This window comes from Capricornis sumatraensis, chromosome 15 (genome assembly GCF_032405125.1).
Source record: "Capricornis sumatraensis isolate serow.1 chromosome 15, serow.2, whole genome shotgun sequence".
NCBI lineage: Eukaryota > Metazoa > Chordata > Mammalia > Artiodactyla > Bovidae > Capricornis > Capricornis sumatraensis.
Window position 1 is genome coordinate 52,338,661 of NC_091083.1, and position 6,000 is coordinate 52,344,660.

Below are 6,000 nucleotides of genomic sequence, written 5' to 3' on the forward strand. Positions count from 1 at the left end.
AGGAAAGTTATGACCAACCTAGACAGCATATTAAAAAACAGAGACATTACTTTGCCAACAAAGATCCATCTATGGATCATAGACAAGACTATGATTTTCCCAGTAATCATATATAGATGTGAGAGTTGGACTGTAAAGAAAGCTGATCACCAAAGAATTGATGCTTTTGAACTGTGGTGTTGGAGACGACTCTTGAGAGTCCCTTGGACTGCAAAGAGATCCAACCAGTCCATCCCAAAGGAGATCAGACCTGCATGTTCATTGGAAGGACTGATTTAGAAGCTGAAACTCCAATACTTTGGCCACCTCATGCAAAGAGTTGACTCATTGGAAAAGACTTTGATGCTGGGAGGGATTGGGGGCAGGAGGAGAAGGGGACGACAGAGGATGAGATGGCTGGATGGCATCACTGACTCGATGGACATGAGTTTGGGTAAACTCTTGGAGTTGGTGATGGACAGGGAGCCCTGGCATACTGTGATTCATGGGGTCACAAAGAGCCGGACACGACTGAGCAACTGAACTGAGCTGAAGTTCCTTTCGCTCATCCCTATTTGTAATATAGATGTTTTAAATAGTTCTTCTATATTCATTAACAATCACATTAGACAATATTATAATTTTTACTTGAATTATCAAATACAATTCAGAAATATCAAGGAGAAGGAAAGTCCTAGGCTTAACTGATTTATTTTCTCTTTTCTGCAGACTTTCTTCCTTACTGATATTTCAAGAATTCTTTGATCATTTTCATTCTGTTTACAGTGCTGTCTGGGGAGGAGTCTGGATACATCCTTACCTTAGGTCTGCTGCTGCCTACGGGGAAGGAGGTGGGAGAAGTGGAGCTCCATATTGGATTTGGCAATGACTGTATCTCTGCCAGAATGCAGGTAGTCTGCACTCTTCCTTAGCTGTCCTTCTCAGGTAGATCTTCTGGCAATATACTCTGAATTATTTTTCATCTGAGAATGTCTAAAGTTTCCTTTCATTCTTAAAGGATATTTCTCTGGGTATAAGATTCAGAGTTGATAGTTCATTTTTTTTTTTTTTTTCTTTCACCACCTAAATCTTCTGCCCCTTCCTTCTGGCTTCTAGAGCTCTGGTGAGAAACACACTACTGCCATTTGCACTCTAGTTTTCTCCTCTAAGTGATACATCATTTCCCTGGCAACTTTTAGGATTTTGTCTTTAGTTGTTGTAAGGTTAACTGTAATGTCTCTTGGAATCAATTTCTTTGGCTGTTTTTGTGGTTGAGTTTCACTCAGCTTCTTGAACCTGTTGGACCTCACCAACCTTCCATTTTTTGCCAGATTTAGGAAACTTTTTGCCATTTTTTGTATGAGTAATTTTGTTACCTTCATCTGCTTAAAAATATCATTATCTAAAAATGTGATATCAGGGTCTTTTGATATAGTTCCACATATCCCTGAGTCTGTTCATTTCTTCAAGTCTATTTCCTCTCTATAATTTCTATTGTTTTATTCAAGTTCATTGACCCTTTCCTCTGCCTTGTTCCTTCTGATGTTGAACTCATTACTGAGTTTATATATCAGTTATTTTATTTCTTTTAGTTCTAAAATTTCCATGTGGTTTTTCTTCATGTCTTCTATCGCTTTGCTAAGATTTCCTATTAATCATTTATTTCAGGTATGTTTATTTGTTGTTGTTGTTCAGTGGATAAGTTGTGTCTGATTCTTTGCGACCCAATGGAATGCAGCACACCAGTCTTCCCTGTCCTTCTCTATGTCCCTGAGTTTGCTCAAATTCATGTCCATTGTGTCAGTGATGTCATCCAAACATCTCATCTTCTGTCACCCCATTCTACTCCTGCCCTCAATCTTTTCCAGAATCAGGGACTTTTCCAATGAGTCAGCTCTTTGCATCAAGTGGCCAAAGTATTAGAGCTTCAGCAAAAGTCCTTCCAATGAATATTCAGGGTTGATTTCCTTTAGGATGGACTGGTTTGATCTCTTTGACCTCCAAAGGACTCTCAAGAGTCTTCTCCAACACCACAGTTCAAAAGCATCAATTCTTTGGCATTCAGCCTTCTTTATGGTCCAACTCTCACATCCATACTACATGACTACTGGACAAACCATAGCTTTGACTATGCAGATTTTTGTTTGCAAAGTAATGTCTCTGCTTTTTAATATGCTGTATAGGTCTGTCATAGCTTTCCTTTAAAGAAGCAAGCATCTTTTAATTTCATGGCTGTAGTTACCATCTGCAGTGATTTTGGAGCCCAAGAAAGTAAAATCTAACACTGTTTCTGCTTTTTTCCCATCTATTTGTCATGAAGTGATGGGACCAGATGCCATGGTTTTACTTTTTTTGAGAGTGTTTAAAAAAGCATTAAGCCAGCGTTTTCCACTCTCCTCTTTCACCCTCATCAAGAGGCTCTTTAGTTCCTCTTCACTTTCTGCTGCTAGAGTGGTATCATCTGCATATCTGAGGTTGTTGATATTTATCCTGCCAATCTTGATTCCATTTTGTGAGTCACCCAGCCTGGCACTTTGCATGATGTATTCTACAAAAAAGTTAAATAAGCAGGGTGACAACATACAGCCTTGATGTACTTCCCAATTTGGAACCAGTCCATTGTTCCATGTCCGGTTCTAACTGTTGCTTCTTGATTTGCATACATGTTTCTCAGAAGACAGGTAAGGTGGTCTGCTATTCCCATCTCTTTAAGAATTTCCCACAGTTTGTTATGGTGCACACAATCAAAGACTTTAGCATAGTCAATGAAATAGAAGTAGAAGTTTTTCTGGAATTCCGTTGTTTTCTCTATGATCCAGCGAACACTGGCAATTTGATCTCTGATTCCTCTGGCTTTTCTAAATCCAGCTTCTACATCTATAAATTCTCAGTTCACAGAGTGCTGAAGTCTAGCTTGAAGGATTTTGAGCATTACCTTGCTAGCATGTGAAATGATTGCAATTGCACAATAGTTTGAACAGCCTTTGACATTGTTTTTCTTTGGGTTTGGAATGAATACTGACTTTTTACCACCCTTTATCCATTGCTGAGTTTTCCCCATTTGCTGATCTATTGAGTGCAGTGCTTTCACAGCATCATTTTTAGGATTTGAAATAACTCAGCTGGGATTCCATCACTTCCACTAGTTTTGTTCATAGTAATGCTTCCCTCTGGAAGCATTACTTGTGAAGGCCCTCTTGACTTCACACTCCAGGATGTCTGGCTCTAAGTTAGTGTCCACACCATTGTGGTTATCTGAGTCATTAAGAGCTTTTTTGTACACTTCTTCTGCATGTTTTTGCCACCTCTTCTTAATCTCTTCTATTAGGTCCTTGCCATTTCTGTCCTTTATTGTGCCCATCTTTGCATGAAATATTGCCTTGGTAGCTCCAGTTTTCTTGAAGAGATCTCTAGTCTTTCCCATTCTGTTGTTTTAGTCTATTTCTTTACATTGTTCACATAAGGCGTTCTTATCTCTCCTTGCTATTATCTGGAACTCTGCATTCAGTTGGGTGTATCTTTCCTTTTTTTCTTTGCCCTTCACTTCTTTTCTTTTCTCTGCTATTTGAAGGCCTTCTCAAACAACCACTTTGATTTCTTACATTTCTTTTTTGGGGAGATGGTTGTGGTCACCACCTCCTATACAATTTACAAACCTCCACCCATAGTTTTGTAGGCACTCTATCTACCAGATCTAATCCCTTGAATCTAGTAATCACTTCTACTGTATCATCATAAGGAATTTGATTTAGATCATACCTGAATGGCCTAGTTGTTTTCCCTACTTTCTTCAATTGAAAGCCACCACAATATTATAAAGTAATTAGCCTCCAAATAAAATAAATACATTAATTTAAAAAATTGAAACCCAGACAGTTTAGTGTGTTATAAGATTCCAGATCTTATATAAGTCTTATGTTGCATCAGGCATCTTCTGACAGTGCTCTGGTGTATGAAGGTCGAGGGTATCACCACCTTACTGCTGAGTGAGGTTGGAGTCCAGGTTCTTCCCTCTGACTCTGCTGATACTCCAGGGGAGAGACGCTCCTTGCTACTGATGGAAAGAGTGGGATTTCAGGATCCCCATATGCTTTCCACTGACACTGTAGACTGTGGTGTTCCTGTTACTACTGAATGTTGGTGAAAATCCTGACTCTCCATTAGGCTTCCTCTGATAAACCCTGAGAGAGAAAGGATTGGAGCCCCTCATTTCAAGCTGCCAAAGTGTGGGTGCATAGGTTCTCCACTTGGCCTTTCTTGGTAGAGGTAGCGATTGGGCTGTTTTATTCTGTGTTGCTTGGCTGGAGTAGACTGGTTGTTATCTGAGGTTTTTTGTTTTTGTTTATCACCTTGTAGACTATCCCTTTCCTTATCCTTTGGCCACAGGGAGCAGGCTTTCTGTCACACTTTTTTTTTTTTTTCCTTTTCCATCTGTTGTTGGTAGGGTGTTACTTCTCCAGTTTTCAATCTGGAATAAATGAGTTGCAGAGAAACTTCAGAGAACTCATTACCTATGTTCTTCAGGTGCCAGGGTCTCTAGCTGGTCTGCCCTCCTCTTATCACCTTTAAGATCTTTTAATATTTGTTTTTAGTTTAGTTGTTTTTAGTTCAACTTAACAGGAGGAATAAGTAAAAGGATGTCTACTCCATCTGTCTGGAAACAGAAATCTCAGCAGGTAGGCTTCATTCAATCTCTAAATGCTCTTACAAATTTGCAGATCAATTATTTCACTTTTCTAGAGGAAAAATTGAGACACTTAGAGGTAATTTGCCTGATCAAAGTTGCTTAGAAATGTGGCCTTGGCTTGAAGTAAAACCTTGGAATTTTAACAGTTATTATTTTGTTTTTCATTTTTCTTTCTCTGTTTGTTAGAAAAGCACTGGGAGTAGGGATGGTGGGGGTGTGGTAACAAGGAAGGTACCAAAGAGAAGGCTAAAGAATTACTTTTTGGAGTGGAAGCAGCAACTGTTTAGAATTGCAAAGCTAGGACTTCTCAGAGGGATTTAACTGAACTTTGAAATGTTGTTAATTTCCACAAATTGATTATATGATCTTCATAGTTACTCATTAATACCTTATCTTATAAATGAATGACTTCAATTATTCACCCTGTATCCTGAAGCTTGAGAGACATTTAGTAATCACTAACATTTTCTAGATTAAAGATTTGCATACAAATGAAAAGGATGGGGAAAATCATCACTTTGTAGTGATGACTTTGTAATACTTTTAAGTTATCTATATTGCTTAGTATTTTAAAAATGATTTTATACTACTCTCTTAAAACCCATTATCTAGAGTTCTTGAAAGATTTTCAGTATTGCAAAGGTCATGATAAGAATTACCTTTCCTAAGCAAAATTTCCTAATTCTAGTATATTTCCTAATGGAACATTCAGAAACCTTTCCCTACTTTAGTTTTGACTGCTACCACCATTCTTTGAAACTTCCTGAGTCTAAAATCAAGAGCGGGTAAGAGATGGGAAGGGCCTTTTAAGAACAGTGAAGGGCTCTCTGCTTGATTCCTTTGTGGCCATTTTGGTTCATTCAAATCTTATGGGTTCAGACTGACATACAGTGCAGGAAGAACAAATATGCTTTTTTTTTTTTTTCCCCGGCTGTGCTGCTTGGCATGCAGGATCTTAGTTCTCTGACTAGGGATTGAACCAGTGCCCCCTTCAGTGGAAGCATGGAGTGTTAACCACTGGAACCACCAGGGAAGTCCAAAAATGCAAAAGTTCTTAAAAAGAATATAGGGGCACAGGGCTGGCTAGCAGGGAAAAATGAGGTGTGTGTGTGTATATATAGTCACTCTTATGGAAAATTCTCTTTGCTTCCAAGGATAGGCAAGAGTTATAACAGTTCTGGTTTCACCTAGGGATTTGGGGTTCTATTGGGGGTACTTACTGCTTATGACTATCTTCAAGTCTGTCCCCTGGTCTTCCCACAAAACTTGACAGGAAAAATATCTCTTTGAAGGCAACAATTTCTGGACTTTTGTAGACAGTTTAGCTACTAAGA